General features: G+C 44.8%; 1 protein-coding gene across 2 annotated transcripts in view; it reads left to right on the top strand.

The window, feature by feature from the left end:
- Nucleotides 1-550: 550 nt before the first annotated feature.
- The window catches only part of TIAM2 (TIAM Rac1 associated GEF 2), a 227856-nt gene continuing 211608 nt past the window's right edge, over nt 551-16798 (top strand). For both annotated transcript variants that reach the window (XM_082633581.1, XM_082633579.1), the window contains exon 1: nt 551-715. The gene's annotated coding sequence lies outside the window, so the exon portion shown is untranslated. The remainder of the gene's footprint in view (nt 716-16798) is intronic.

The following is a 16798-nucleotide window of genomic DNA, read 5'->3' as shown; positions in this document are numbered from 1 at the left end:
ACCCTCCGGCTCCTCCATCTCTCTCTTCTCAGGAAGGTTAGGGGACGAGCAGTCTCTCCTGCCTCCACGAGGCTTCAGATTCCGCCTGCTTCTGTCCTTAGTGGTACCCGAGTAAGCGTCTTCCCACTCTCAGCTCTTTGGGGAAGGCACCGGACCTTACGCACCGCATCCACGATGGCAGGCAGAGCGCCGAGCTCATAGTAGGCGCTTACTCGAAGCTCGTGGAGTTCTCGGTGTTGGTTAGTTGGGAAGTCCTAGAAAGAAAGCGCAGGAGGCTACGGCGGGGGACGCGGGCGGGAGCGCGGGCCGCCCCGGGAGCCGGCTGCGGGGTCCGGGGCCTGGCGCGGTGGGCGCCGCGGGGGATGGGCGCGGGCCGGCGCGGGGCCGGGGGGGCGGGGGGACTTCTGGTGGGGGGGTGGGAGGATGGGGGATGGCGGGGGTGGGCTGGGCTGGGCTGGGTTGGGCTGGGCGGCGGGGGCGGGGAGGAGGCGGGCCCAGCGGCCGGGGAGGAAGGTGCGGCCGCTCTCGCCGCCAAAGGCGCTGCGCGCGAGGCGAGGGGTAGTAGCGGCGTCCGGAGGCTCAGCGCCCGCGCGGGACGGAGTGACCCTGGCAACTTCTCCAAGTCGGCCGGCGCCGCCCCGCGTGACCCCGGGACCCCGCGGGAACGGCCGTGTCGCCGGTTCGGGCCCGGGCGGGTGCCGGGCGCTCCACCCAGGTAAGGGGGAAGGCGGGGGCCGGGGCCGGACCCCGGCTCGGGGCGGGCGGCCCACCTCCTCGGCTTTGTTCGCCGCGCCCTCCGGCGCCTGCCCTGGGCGGTGAGCCGAGGGTTGCGGCTGCGGTCGCCGAGCCGGCACAACCCGGCGCACGGTGGCAGCTCCCTGGCGCGTCCCGGACCCCCGCGCAGCCTGGCCGGGCGGAGGAAACGCTTTCCAGATCACCGGCCCTCGCGGTGCCCCTGGGCCCGCCCGACCCCCGCGTTCGGGCTTCCGCGCCCCGAGCCCGGTCTCGTGGGTGCGGTGGCCCAGCGCCCTGGAACATCCTGGGGGAGCAGACCCTGCACCCGCGGCTCAGGTCGACGAGCCCAGGGGTCCCCCAAGCCCGGGGCCACCGGGCGGGAGGGGCAGGAGTCCCGCCGCTGCCCCCGCCCGGCTCTGCTCCGAGGGGCCCAGGTGCCAAGTTTCTGGGAAAGCCGACACGTCGTGTCGCAAACGGATCATATTTACCAAAAACAGTTTAGAAAGAAAAGAGGCCATTCTTCCAACAATTGACGGCCGGCAGCCGCCGTAAAGGTCCTGGGTGGGGTACGATTGCACGGCGTCGTTTCTCTTGAAGAAATGGTAAAACTTACCATGATGAGCTTCCATGCGTCTTCATACTTTTTAAAATAGCAAAATAGGGTAACTTTACTTAATTGGGGGGGAGGGGAGGCTGCTTGGTCCTGAAGCTATTCCCTTCGCGTTGCCTCTGCGGGGGCCCTGTGAGAGACTGCCTGGTGACAGTTGTAATCTAGGCAGCCTTGCGTCGCGCTAAGACCTTTATTCACTATGTGGCCAAGGTCTTGGGGTTCTCTTCTCAGGCTTATTCACCCGTTCTCCCACCCGCCCCTCAAATGCCGCTGACATAATTATTTTAACGGACGGCACCTGGTAATCTCCAATCCCTCTCCAGTAGATTTAAACTGGAGGGTCTCTAATAAAAGCTTTTAAAGTCTTCTAAGTTTCTTACAGGTGCAGACCATATGCTATAAATATTTCAGACCTAAGCTCAATAAAAAGTGTCAATTTCTGGTCTTATCATTTGAGCATAACCAATAGAACTTGTATACGAACACACTTAAAAACATCTTCTGGTATTCTTTAAGGTTTTTATATTCTAAAAATGTAGTATCAAGATTGGTGCTGTGCTGAAAGCAAACTTCTTTTCCATTGGATTTTACCTGCTCAGCTTACAGGGTAAGACTTGTTGCTTTAGGGAATCAGAGCCCCTAATTACCTTGTGATTGGTAAATGTGAGAAAACAGGGCAAGGTATAATCCAAGAAGAGCTTATTATTTACAGCAGCAAAACGAGCCCCTAATGATCTCCGAATCCAGTTTTGACACCTTAATTTGCCATATAAAATGCTTCATCATCTGGCCCCTGCCTGCCTTTCCAGCCTCCTCTCCTGACTCTTCCCCAGGTCTCGCCTCCCCCCTCCCCCTTACACACATGCATGACACCCCCCCCCCACACCCACACACACACACAGCCAACCTCATCAGACTCCTTCCAAGTCGTCATTTCCAGACCACTGTCTGGAATGAATGAACATTCTGTTTATACTGTTCTCGCTCCACTTGTCCATCTGTTGGTTACCCACACGTCCCTCATGTGTCAGTCAGATGCATTCTCTAGCAAGCTCTCCTTCCTCATTGTCACTCGGCAGTTAAGCTCTTTCTTCTCTAGTAGTCAGCGTGATTTTTTTTTAAACACCTCTGGCCATGCCACCTTGTCAAATCGTGAGTTGTTCGCTGCACAGGGTCATCCTGTCCAGTGGGCAAGTGGAGGCTGAAATCCAATTTACACTCCACTCACCAAGCCCCTGGTGCCCTCCTCTCTGCTGGAAGGGGCCGCCTTTTCTAATTGACCCAACTCAGCACCCATCACAGAGACTGACGGAGCAGAAGCTCAGTTAAGATTCCTTGAATGAGAGAAAAGAAAGCACCGTCTCTACAGACGTCTAGAAAGAAGCCGGAGTTTAGGGGCAGATTCCTCACGTAAGTCAGGATATAGGAATGTGCTTTGGTTTGCTCTTATGTCTGGCTGTTCAAGTGATTCTTGAACAGCCAGACATAAGAGGTGTCTTCTCCTTGATTACAGGGAAGAATCTGGGGATGTAAATTCACAGGTGGACATCCGAGATGTGTGCCAGCACGTGGTGGGCCTCCTCAGCTGACTGCCTTTCAAGGCTTTAAGGTTTATGCATCTAATCATGATTTGATGCGAGAGATAAGGGTATAAGACTCTTAAAAGTAAGGCCATAAAGAGCTTTGCTTACATGAACATGTGTTACTACATTGGTTGAAGTGCCATTTTGTACACAAGCACCAGTCATCCTAAAGTGACATATCACAGAATTAAAAAAAGAGTGTCAGAAAAGAAGGCGTTGAATCTAATTTATTTAGATTCTTCAAATGAGATCGGCATTTAAGATTGCAGTTTACACATTAAAGAAAATGCAGTTTTTATGTGGAGGCAGTTTGCAAGCTCAGTTGGCTGTAAGGTTCTTAAAAATGCTCCAAATTTGTATGTAGTTTCAAACTTCTAACAATTTGTGGGCAATCTAGAGATATTTGTCAAGCTAAAGTCTATATGTGGATCATCTCACCAAAATTTATAAAATGGTGGTATAAAATCGTATACGATGGGCTTCCCTGGTGGCGCAGTGGTTGAGAGTCCGCCTGCCGATGCAGGGGACACGGGTTCGTGCCCCGGTCCGGGAAGATCCCACATGCCGCAGAGCAGCTGGGCCCGTGAGCCATGGCCGCTGAGCCTGCGCGTCCGGAGTCTGTGCTCCACAACGGGAGAGGCCGCAACAGTGAGAGGCCCGTGTGCCGCAAAAAAAAAAAAAAAAAAAAAATCGTATACCATTAAACATCAAAAGAACTTGACAATTGTCTGGAATCCTGGACTCTCTAGAATTCATAGCATAGAATAACTTTAAAGATAATATAGACCAATTTTCTCATTTTATAGGTAAGGAAAAGTAGCACCAGGGACCTGTCCAAGGTCACAGAGCTTAGGTAGGAGCTCAGCCAAGGTGAGCACTCAGCTTCCCTGGCTCTTAGTTCGTTGCTTTATTTATTCAAGTGCTTTTATGTATTCAAGCTTCTGTATGTTCCATTGTTGGCTTCAGTTGGGAAATCTGGAAGGTATAGACTATATCTCAGGGAAAGGGAAGATTCCCAGCACCAAACACAATGCCTTGTGTGAAGTAGGCAGGTGATAAATATTTGCTGAATGAAGGAATGAATGAACGAGCCAGTTGAAAGCTTACTTATTTAAAGTAATTATTTGATATAGCACAAGCCAAAGTCCTTTGGAGTCCATTATAGTGGAATTTGGCCTATGTGTTTGTATTCCTTAAATGCAATAAAAGTGTTAGATAAACTTGATGGAAGAGATGGGTAAGAAATGTTTTCTGTAAAAGAAACCAGGACTCCTGACAGAGAGGCATCAGGAGAAAAACTCAGGATATGGAATCAGTAGGTTTGTCCACAGACTAGCCTTGATTCTGCAAGCCTTGGACATCACCAGCCTCAATTTCTTCCTGTAACCTCCTGAGTCGCAGAGTTGTTAGAAGGATCGAATGAGCTCACATGTGTGAAAGCACTTTGCGAACTTTAGAACACTGAAGGGTTAGACTGTGTGGTGGGAAGTGCCCTCCAGGCACTGTGCTGGCTTTCTGCATGCATCGCCCCATTTATTCCTCTGAGTAGAGCAACAAGGCTCTCGTGGAATGAGGAGGAAACCGAAGCCTAAACAACTGTCCCTGCACGTGGAACAGGTATTTGGTGACCCCTAAAGTGTATTAAGTATCTTGAGTCTCTGGACTTGAGTAAAGGACTTCTTCAAGTGGAGAAGAAAGACAAGTGACGTAAAAGCAAGTCACTTTGGCTTTAGGCAGAGGAGCGATTTGCATTTTCGACCAGTCCCTCTTTAGGGTATGGTGAGTAGATTTAAGAAAACAAGACCGGCAGAAAGATGGTCAGTTGTAATCGTGCAGATGGTCACAGGCAGCTGGACTGGGCAGTGGGAAAACACAAGGGGACGGAGTCCTGAGATCTGAAGGAGGTGGGATGGACTTGGCGAGGAAGAGTGTGGTGGGCAAGGGGCAGTGGATCCAGTTAAGGATGTCCACAGACCTCAGCAATGCAGAAGGAGAAGGCTGGGGACCTGCGGGGGCCCCTCACCCAAGTTCACACAGTTAGGAAGTCGCACAGCTGAGATTCACCCAGGTCTGTCTGACTGCGTGTTCCTTCCTCTCTCCCATTCTGTTGCAACTGTTAGCATGTCTCTACTCGTAAATGAATCGAGGATTTTAATTTAAAAAATGTAGAATTTGAAAGCTTTTATGAGTTAGTTCAGAATTTTAAGAAAGAACAAAAAGTGCCCCTTCCGAAGCCCTCCCACAGACTGAGGTCAGGAGACATAGGCTGGTGCTCGAGAAGTTTCCCTGCCAGGAGCGTGTAATGCATTTCCTATCTTGGATTCCGTCTGGCCTGGGATCCAGCCCACCCCTCTCCAGGCATTCCATCCAGCTGGAAATGGGTCTGCTTCATTTCCATTTAGGAGGTTTGCAGTTTGAGTAACAGAATCTGGACTGCAGCTTTCATTGTGTTTTTGTGGTGTTGGATTACAAGGTTTCTTTTAAATTCACGGTTAGATTTCTGAATGTGTCTCTTGGACATGGTTCTTTAAGAGTTCCCATTACTAAGTGATTCCTCTGCATTGGGAATAGGATGGAAAACTAGAATTTTGTCATCCGTAGTTTGGGAAATGGCATATAGAAAATAAGCCTGGAAATCTTCTCAAACTGGTAAAAGTTAAGGATTCCCCAAATCCTTTAAAGTGCCTTTAAAATACAGTGATGGATTCTTGTGCAGTATTTTGTTATCATTTTAAAAAATTTTTATTATTTTTGGCTACATTGGGTGTTCGCTGCTGCATGCGGACTTTCTCTGGTTGCGGCGAGCAGGGGCTACTCTTCGTTGCGGTGCGCAGGCTTCTTGCGGTGGCTTCTGTTGCGGAGCACGGGCTCTAGGCACGCGGGCTTCAGTAGTTGTGGCATGTGGGCTCAGTAGTTGTGGCTCACGGGCTTAGTTGCTCCGCGGCACGTGGGATCTTCCTGGACCAGGGCTCGACCCGTGTCCCCTGCATTGACAGGCGGATTCTTAACCACTGCGCCACCAGGGAAGTCCCTGTTACCATTTTAAAACTTCAAAATAGCTTTGTCTTGTAAAGAGTGTTCTGTGCCTCAGGATTTACATCTAAAAGGAGGGTGATAGCAGTGCTTTCCTCATAGAAGATTATCTGGAGAATCGAGAAATTAATGAACGAATTAACATAACGTGCTTAGAACCCTACCTGCCAGGATGCGAGTTCAGGAGGTGTTAGTTCTTCCCTCCCTGTAGATCCGAGCTGGCTGTATCAAATCATGTAAAATAAGGGTGGTGAGCAGGATGGAGCTGGGAGTTGGGCTGGCAAAGTAGAGGACACACTCCATTTCTTTTCCATTGCTTTGCACTGTTCTCTCTGTCCTTCCCTTTGATGGTTCTTCCCCGTTTGGCCAACTGTTCATCATTTTTTTATTGAGACTCAGCGAAGCCTTTCCTCTGAGCGTGAAGCACTCTTTCTTGTGCTTCCAGGCACTTTGTCCTATGTGGTCTGTATCAGTTGTGGCATTCATCGTGGGATATTTAATTGGGGGCAATTTCTCCATCACACAGGGAGTGCCTTGCTTATTTTCTTTTTGTACCTCTTCCAGGGCCAGCATGGTGCTTAGTGGCTGTTCTTAAATGGTGGTCGATAGAATGCAGGAAGTGCTCATTGAAATTGTTTTTAAATTTCTACGTGTTTGAAATTGTTTGGCGATTATGAAGTTGAGTGACCCTTTGCCAAATATTTGACTCTTTATCAATAGTAAAGTGCTAAAAAATAAAGGTTTCTCCATCTGAAGTGCGGAGTAGTAGCAATATCATTATACTGTGTATTAATCTAGACTCTGGTTGGGAATACACCTTTTACTCATTTGGCAACTTGGCTAAACCTTTGAGGGCCTTAGATTCTTCAGGGAGAAAATAAAATTATTCTCTAATGAGTCCCAATGTCTTCTGGCAGCTGAGGCATCAAGTTCTTCTCATTAACCTTCCTCTTCAGGCCTCATGCCAGGGCTTGGTTGATAGAGTAACAGTCACATTTACCCTTACCACGCTGGATAACCGTGAGGCTTGTTTAAAATGGATTTTATCATACTTTCATAAGAGAGCATTTATACATATGAACGGAAACCAAGGAAGCACACATCCGGAATACACTGAAATGAACTAAGTTATCCTGTGTGCTGGTGGCATTTGAAACTTGTGGGATCAGTACCTACCGTATGAAAGCATGAAGGCTTGATGAATGTTAGCTAGATCAGAAACCAAAATATTTACCCATTTTGAACTTGCCCTCTGGAAGATCCTAATCATTCTGTGAAACCATGGTCATCTGTAATAACTCTCCCTTCACAAATGTCTGTTGAGCTTCTCATTGGGAAGTGCACTGCATATCATGTGGGCAAATAACTTCATTTTACATAAGATGCAAAAGAAAATGAGAAATACCATGGACTGGATCCATTCATTATGTATACACCAACCCCTGCTAGCAGGTCATATTTTAAAAATCAGAATTTTATTATTATAACTGGAGAGCACTGGTTTCCTCAGCCTGCTAGGTTCTTTTTTTTTTTTTTTTTTTTCCTGTGGTACGTGGGCCTCTCACTGTTGTGGAGCACAGGCTCCGGACGCGCAGGCTCAGCGGCCATGGCTCACGGGCCCAGCCGCTCCGTGGTACGTGGGATCTTCCCAGACCGGGGCACGAACCCACGTCTCCTGCATCGGCAGGCGGACTCTCAACCACTGCGCCACCAGGGAAGCCTTAGACTCATCTTAAATGTCATCCTTCTGAAGCTCTCCCGATCTTCTACTAACCCCCCATTTTTTCTTGAAATGTAATGCTCTGTCCTCACCATTCTTGGGGTTCAGCTTCTGAATGGCTGCATTGCCCACACAGTGGCTGTATATGTGTCTGCATCCTCTCCCTGCCCCCAGTTGGATTCCTTATTAACTATATAAAAGTGATCATTCCATAAGGTTTGCTGTTTGTGGTGTTTTGGGACACGTGTGACTTTTATCAGTGCCTCCACTTTTTTCCATTCTGATAGGCAACAAGGAGCTAACTATTTGAAAGACATTTGTATGTGTTTGATTGAATTGTTCTTGGTATTTGTCCAGTCAGAGGTAATAATCCAAGTAGTCAAGATACTGTTTTGGAACAAAACAAAACAAAAGTGGAATTCCGGGTTTTGGATAGATTTAAGAGCTCTGCATTTTGGGTAGTTTTGCCAAACATAGCTGTGTGATCTTGAACGAAACATGACATTCTCTCTGGGTTTCCATTGCTTAATTTGAACTTTGGTGGTCAGGGGAGTCATATTGGATTAAATGACTTTTAGGGATCCTTTCAGTTGCAGAACTCAATGATTCTGTGCAGCAGTAGGATATAAGAAAGCAGAAGAAAAATTCATAAAAATATAAAAGTAGTGTATTTACCATATGCTATTAGCTTACTGGCATTTGAGCCTTACTGGATGACAGATAACCATCGCCCAACACTGGTAAGGAGGGCAGTGCTGGTGAACATGTAGGGTCTTGGTAAATCCAGAATGTGCAATGAGACATTGCTAGGAGGTAATTATCTGTGATCTCGGGGGCTGTGGATAATATGGATTTCAAGGCCTCTGGAACTGGGTGGAGGGGAATTCAGTGTTGAAATAGAAGAATGCCTGGGGAAGAAACTGAAAGATCAGTGCTGTATTGGAGGTGGTGAAGAGAAAGCAGGGCAGGCATAGAATATACGAAGCACAGAGTAGCCATGTAGTATATATGTAAACAGAGTAGCCATGTAGAATAGATGTAGAGCAAAATAGCCATGTAGAGTATAGGTAAACAGAGTAGCCATGTAGAATATAGAACCAAGTAGCTTTGTAGAATATAGGTTGAACAAAGTAGCCACATAGACTATATATAAACAAAGTAGCCATGTAATAGAATATATGTAGAGCAAAGTAGCTACATAGAATAGATATAAACAGTAGCCACATAGAATATATGTAGAACAAAGTAGCCATGTAGACTATGTAGAAGAAAGTGGCCACACTGGGTCCAAGGTAAAGCTGTATGAGAATGTTGGTAAAATGATGGCACTGCTGAGTCTTAATATGACAGACTGTGAAGAGGGTCCAGAAGAGAATTTAGAGATAATGGACAAGTCTTGTTACCTTCACTTATAGATGGAGAAAATGAAGCCAGTGATGGGAGTTCTCAGCCTTGAATTTGTATCAGTATCACTTTGGGAGCCTGTTAAAATGCAGGTTTCTGAAAGTCGCCCTGAGATGATGATTCTGGACGTCTAGGGTGCAGTTATTCAGGCACACCAGGTGTGGCTGGTAGCTCTTTGATTGTACATTGAAAAACTCTGTCCTTCAGGTGAGACTGGCCCTCTTAGGACACTCAGCTTGGAGAGGAAGCGTGCAGAGCTGAACCCAGATCTTCTTTCCCACGTCTTTCTGCCGCAGGATCCCCATCTGAAATGGTTCCTGTAGGACTGTGAGAACCTAACCATGTTAATTTTTGCCGGGGATGGGCAAGAGATTTGGAGGTTAGCCACAGAGAAACGCAATGCAGTTTTCCTTATTTCAGACTGATCCATGATTTGTGGTTTGACAGGCACTGTTTTTTTTTTTTTTTTTTTTTTTTTTTTTCCGGTACGCGGGCCTCTCACTGCTGTGGCCTCTCCCGTTGCCGAGCACAGGCTCCGGACGCGCAGGCCCAGCGGCCATGGCCCACCGGCCCAGCCGCTCCGCGGCATGTGGGATCCTCCCCGACCGGGGCACGAACCCGTGTCCCCTGCATCAGCAGGCGGACTCTCAACCACTGCGCCACCAGGGAAGCCCGACAGGCACTGTTTTTAAAAAGAAACATCAGGTCCCTAAAGAAAAAAATTGTTAAGTATATTAATTATAAGCATATTAATAGTGAAAAGCAGTAGGAGAATTTCAGTCTACGTAGAAACATCTACTTTGTAATGACTATGAATGAGGAAGCATTTCTATCTCTTTGGTAAGTCATTTCCTAACAAATACTAACAGGCAGTGTCTTGCCTAGTTGTATTTCAGCTTTCCATGTAATAGGAATTTTAAAATGACTTGTCTTTAGAAATTTAGAGATGTCACTAAATTCAACTGTAATAAGTTCCACCTCAGTCATTAGTGTAAATGTGTGAGGAAATTGAGTCCAGAAGGGTGGTTGACATTGCTGAAGTCTTGGTGTGTGTTGAGAGGAGAATGTCATTGTAGTATGGCATTTTCTGAAAACCTATCTGTCACACAAGCTAAATTTTGATAGCTTGATAAATCTCATTAGTTAGAAAATTCAGTAAAACTTGAATGGTATATACAGAGTTCGCAGCCAGCATTTGGAATTTTCAGCAAATCAGTCAATGGGTAGTTCTGAAAATGGATGGGCACATCCACATTTTGTTGTCAACATTAAATAACACCTCATATAATTGTCCTGTTGTCTAAAGGAGAACCTTTAAACATTTGTAGAGTGCTTTAAAAATTCTTGAATAATTTCAAAATGTATAAGTACATTTATATTTGTGTGCAGTAGAAGAGATGACAAACTTTAAAAAAAATTGTAAATAGTGGTGATACAGACATGAGGGTTTATAGTCATATGCATATTCAAAATGTTGTGGTCCCAAATCACAAACTGTGCTATATTCCTTTAATAGTTATATATCAGTAAGCATTCTAGAACAGAATAAACTTTAGAAATCATCTAATTCAACCCATTTTTCAGAAGAGAAGCTTGATGTTTTGGGAAAGTGAAATGACCTGCTTTAATTCCCATTGGAAGAAGTTAATGGTAAGCAGAGCGAGGCCTACATTCCAGAATTCTTTTTTTTTTTTTTTTTTTTTTTGCGGTACGCAGGCCTCTCACTGTTGTGGCCTCTCTCGTTGCGGAACACAGGCTCCAGACGCCCAGGCTCAGCGGCCATGGCTCACGGGCCCAGCCGCTCCGCGGCATGTGGGATCTTCCCGGACCGGGGCACGAACCTGTGTCCCCTGCATCGGCAGGCGGACTCTCAACCTCTGCGCCACCAGGGAAGCCCCCCAGAATTCTTTACTCTAGAATTTTTCTCCGTGCTTAAAAATTAAGAGGACCTGTTAGGAGTACTGCATCAAAAAACCATGCAATGTTTTAGATTTTCTATGGGAAAGGAAACTAAACCTATGAAATTTTGGAGTTAGCAAAGGCAATAACAACTTCTTAGCTTGTGTACTTTAGAGCCTGCCCAAAGGAATGTACAACTTTACATGGAGAGAATGGCCTACAACTGGAGCTTATTATGTGGGTTACAACAGATTGTGTCATCTGTACAAAGATAAATAGACCTTTTCCTAATTAGGTGTGAGTGGGAGATTTGTGGGTACTGTGTACATTATTTGAGCTGAAAGGAATCTTAGAAGCAATCTAGTTCACGCCTTTATTTTGTGTAAGAGGAAACATAGCTTTGTCCTGCCTTTCTGTTATAAATAACTATGATGTTTTTGATAATTGTTTTAAAACAAAAAAACTGACATCTTTAAAGTGTACCAACTTGTATTATAAACAAAATAATTATAAAACAGATGTCCGTGAAATTCAAAATACATTTTGGGCTTGATTATATCCAAACAATGGAAGAAGTTAGTAATATGTCTACGAAGATGGTAGTTTGCGGCCTACGATTGACTTTCTGTTGGAAGACAGTGGGCCATGCTTCCAAATGCACCCTCGGTTTTAAGGGCAGGTACCTGCAGCCTTGTAATGACAGCATCCAAGAAAAGAAAACTTACTGTTTAGTCAAATAGAAATGTAATTACCACCCTGCTAAATGTGGGATTTAGCTTCAGAAATACTTCATGTGCTTTCTGGATTATTTCTATGCCTTCAACATAATATGTGCTTACTGTGAATTTATGGAGGATGCACTATTAAAATTTCTCTTTTAAGTGTTAAGTGTTATAGTTAACATTTGATCAGAAGGCCTGGGATAATCCTTGACAACGTACCAAACATGGATTTTTTTTTTTTTTGCATACGCGGGCCTCTCACTGTTGTGGCCTCTCCTGTTGAGGAGCACGGGCTGTGGACGCGTAGGCCCAGCAGCCATGGCTCACGGGCCCAGCCGCTCCGCAGCATGTGGGATCTTCCCGGACCAGGGCACGAACCCGTGTCCCCTGCATCGGCAGGCGGACTCTCAACAACTGCGCCACCAGGGAAGCCCCAAACATGGATTTTGTAATATATCTTGTAAATAAAAGAAAGAATCTAAATATATTACGTGTAGCAAGGATATTGTTTCTTGAAACTTTTGTTTTAGTTTAATATATATTTGTGTGTGTGTATATATATATATATATATATACACACATATAGACATACACACACAAACATATGGATGCTTAAATTGTGGTCTGAAGTCTGGTTCTCAAGTCTGTGTCTTCGCTGAATTAGTGTGTGGGTTTCTGCAAGTACATGCAAACAGGTAGGAGCTTGGGTGGGGTGGGCGTAGGGAGATGCTGCTAAGAGATGAAGAAAACTCCACCTATCAAAGCATTATTATTGCAAGGTATTCCATTATCCCAAGTAAATGAGCAAAGCCTGTGGCAATGTTTATGTTCTTTGTTAGCCAATCACTCTACTCACATTACTCAATTCAGGAAATTAGCTAAAAACACTGCTTCTTCCTCATGGACACCTTCCCCTGCCTACATTCTGCATGCCTCTCCACTTTAGTGTATCCTTACTTTTCAAGATGAAGGTTCATCTCGCGAGGACTTAATAAAGACTAGTTGAAAAGATTTTACTTCATAAAGGAAAAGTGAGTAACAGGTTCAAATAGGTTGATTCTAACAGTAATGCCTCATAGTTTTTGATGTTGAAGCTTCGTGTAATTTCTCATTTGGCATTCTCAAAAATTGTTAAAATCGCATGAAATTGAGATGTGGCTTACGACTGATAGCTAGCCTGCATGGTGCCTCTTCCATGGTTATTGTGCAGAAGGTCAACAAGTTCACACTGCAGGGAGAATCCTGCGCGCCACAACGAAGAGTAGCCCCTGCTCGCTGCAGCTAGAGAAAGCCCACGCACAGCAATGAAGACCCAACACAGCCCTAAATAAATAAATAAATAGATACATAAATAAATAAATAAGATCTTTTGAAACGTTATAAACATACCCTTTGAATCACAGGTGACCAGCTTTGTTGTGGGTGGAGTTTCCCTAGAGGTGGGGCCTGGAGGATCTGGTAGATACTGTTATACTGTTACATACATAAATCAACAGGTTTTTCATTTTCTTAAGCCTGGGAAGGAGGTTAAAAAAATTAATTAAATTTGGAAGCAGTTATTTTCAGGCCATATTTATGTTGGGTGAGCACTTCATGGCCTCCTTAGATATTGCAGGTAGCCACTCAGTTTGTAAGACGTAGTTGTCATGAAGGGGTGGGAGTGTCATTGTGGAACTGACATTAGTTAGACAACCTCTGGACAGGTGATCATTTAGTCTGTGCCTCATCTGTTGAATTAAAAGCTCTCTCTCGGCCCTGACCATAGACCCGCTGCATTCTGAGTGTCTCAACTTAAGATGCAAATGAACTGAATTGAGACTGTGTGGCTTTTCAGATTTTCTTATATTAAAATGATTGGATGTGAAATATTTACTTTGAAAAATGTGGGTAGTCATCGGTCACTCCCAGCACTGGACTGAAATGGCCTATCTTCAGAGCATACTTCCTTGGGTCAGTTGATCCATCTTTCTCCTCAGAGGTGTGTCTGACAGTGGTTTGCCTTATGACTAGTACATAATTTAAACATGTGCTAAGCATAATTTTAGTTCCTTTGGGATCACCCTCAGTTTTTATACCTTATCTGTCTCTCTGAAATCCATTTAATTACAACTGTTTTGATATTCGGCCAAGTCACTAAAACCAGTGAACTCTCCCTGGGGAGACAGTGAATTTTTGATTGGCATACCAGTAAAAATGGAATTCTTCTGCAAACAGACACTTTTTCAGGATTATTCTTATATATGCATGGGGAAATTGGCAGCCTTGTGATACTTTTGGAGGGGTTCTGGTGGGTAGCAAATGGTGCGTAGCTACTGTGTGCTTGGAAAATGTTAACAAGAGGCTCAGCTTTTCTGAATGTGTGTTTTGGCTTTTTGAGATAGCTTCTATGCAGGAAGAAACTTCTTTTAAAACCAAATGTAGACTCTGGACTTGCTCCAAGTGGAGTATTGTAAATATATCAAAGCTGATACTGTACTGAATTTCTTTATAGAAAGAAAAAAAAGGAGTGGTTAATAAATAACATAGTGTTTGAGTAGAGCCTGCAAATTCAAAGAGATCATCTTTTCTTCTGGCCAGTTTATTACAAATGTTTTATGTTCGTCCTTTCCCTGCCCCCTACCAACCCACCCCCTGTATCATCCTGTTCACTTTCTACTGTACAGATCTTCACCTGAGGGCCACAGTTCTCATCCTGTTCTTTAGTGTGAGATTTCACTGAGGAAGAGGAAGATTACAGAGCAGGAAGAGAAAGATAATCCTTACATATTTTGATTTTTTTCCTCCCTTTGAGCTTTAGATTGAATATAGACTTAAAAAAAAAGTATTTTTCTCTACCTCTGTGTTGGGTGGGTGGGATGTTAAAAACAAAAGCAGAGTCACAGCCGAAGCCCTCTAAGTCATGATTCTGTAACATACATAATGATATTTCACAGAAGTCACCACAGGACAGCTTGTGATGCTGTTATAGAAAGAGTACACACATCCCCACATTAAAATCTCACACTGCTTTGGAGTCCCTGATCTATTTGAATCTGAAAATACCAGGAGAGACCTTTACGTGAGTCCTGACTCACTTGAGAGGACAGCGGGGAGAGAGGTTCGGCTGCTTGCCCAGCATCTCCCACCTGGTGAGCGTGGACAGCTGCGAGGGCATCTGAGTTTCTGCTCATCTCTTCTCTCGCTCCTCACGCCTTGGTGCTGGCCCCGCCTCGGGCTCGAGGCCCCAGGCTTTCTCTGCGCATAAGACGCCCCTCACATCCCCTGAGTGCAGCTGGGGTTTGGGGTCCGCAGCCAGTTGAGTTGGTCTGTGCCGCTAAGGGGGTGTGTGCCATAGGTAATCCACAAAGCAGGTCAGAAAATACCTACAAATTCCCCCTATTCAGAGTTTGGCAAAGAGTTTTATCTCTTGCTTTAAAATGTTTGCCTGAGAGAGCTCTGTTGTTGTTTTTTAGGTTTTTTTGTTTGTTTTTGCCATGCTGAAGGGCTTGCATGTTCTTAGTTCCCTGGCCAGGGTTAGAACCTGTGTCTCCTGCAGTGGAAGCATGGAGTCCTAACCACTGGACTGCCAGGGAATTCCTAAGAGCTCTGTATTTTGCAAATGGCATGCTGTGAGAGGCTGAGGAACTAAAGGAAGAGCAGAAAGGCCTGGTTACTAACATGTGCTACATCTCTTGTGTCAGGCACTGTGCTGGGGCTTTTAAAATTCATGCTGCCCACAAGTATGTGAAAAGGATACTGGAAATCCATATTGTAGGTGAGGATACAGAGGCACAGAGCTGGGATTGGGTCCCAGTCTGGCTGACTTCATACCTTTTCTCCTGGTTCTCTCTTGAGAGGGGGCAGGGTGGAAAGCACACGTGCATTTTACAAGCCATATGGAATTCTGAAGCGCCGCTTGGCTCTGACAGCTGTTTCAATTATCTGTGACACTGCATCCAGCATTAGCATGTATGATTGATTGTTGACAGTTCCCATCAGAAGAGGCTGGAGTCCTGGTCGCTGGAGCAGCGCTCACAGAGTTTTTCCAAAGTGCTAAGTATGATTGAAACTTGGATTCTCATCGTTCTTGCTAGGCTAGAAAACACTGAAGATGCTGTTAAGCAGGCTTTTTTTTTTTTTTTTTAAAAACAACTTAGGTGGAGCAGATCATTATTCTGTTTGCTTTGACACAAATAATGTGGGGACCTTTTTCACGTACCAGAGTTCAGAAAATCTATTGTAACTCATCTCATGCTCTTCATATTCCATTTCTGTCCATTTTTTGCCCTTGACAATACATGTCTCCATCCTTCATTTCATTTCCTAGGTGTATGTTTCACCTCCCCAGTTAGTATGTGTACTCTCTGAGGTCACTGAGCTTGTCTCAATTTTTTATTATATTTCCTCAATTATTCAGGACAAAGTTTAACTCATAGGCATCAACTGAAGGTTTATCAAGTAGTCATTTTCATTGTTTCATTTTCAAATGACTAATTGAAACATGAATTATTATGACAAATAGTTTTTGAGTTTTGTCCCTTCAGGTTTCATTTAGTAAGTTTTGTTTAGTTCACACTAGTGGACTTTTTTTTTTTTTTCCTACTATAGTGTAATATAATAGGACTCCCGCTCTCTTGTTGAGTTTTATTGGCAGACATTTATGAATATCTGATTCATGAAACTCTATCATGAGACAGATGTGATTGTAAAATGATTCTCTGGTATTTGTATAAATGTAGGATGCTCTTGACTATGGCGGATGATTTTCCTGTTCTTCTGTCTTTAGTTTCTGGGCATTTTGGAGTGTACACATACGTCTTATTGTAGTTTCTGTCAGTTTATATAATATGTTTCATTTACTTATCCAATTTCTTTTACCTAATATTTTTTCTATTTAATGCTAAGAGAGAGAAAGACATTTCCTTGGCAGTGCCAGGGAGGCAGAGGGAATTCCAGTCTGCATGTGTTTACTTTTTCTGTTCCTTCTCCACGAATTCTTCTCCTATCTGAAAAGGATCTCCCTCAAGGCTACCAGACTTGCTCCTGTTGAGTTTGGAGTATAAGGGGTTGTCAGTGGAAAGGCTGGGCAGTAGATTGGAACAGAGCTTAGAAG

The sequence above is a fragment of the Mesoplodon mirus genome, assembly GCF_964341445.2.
Source record: "Mesoplodon mirus genome assembly, chromosome: 10".
NCBI classification, from domain to species: Eukaryota; Metazoa; Chordata; class Mammalia; order Artiodactyla; family Ziphiidae; genus Mesoplodon; species Mesoplodon mirus.
The sequence above is the reverse complement of the archived record's forward strand: the minus strand, read 5'-3'. Positions and strand labels throughout refer to the sequence as shown.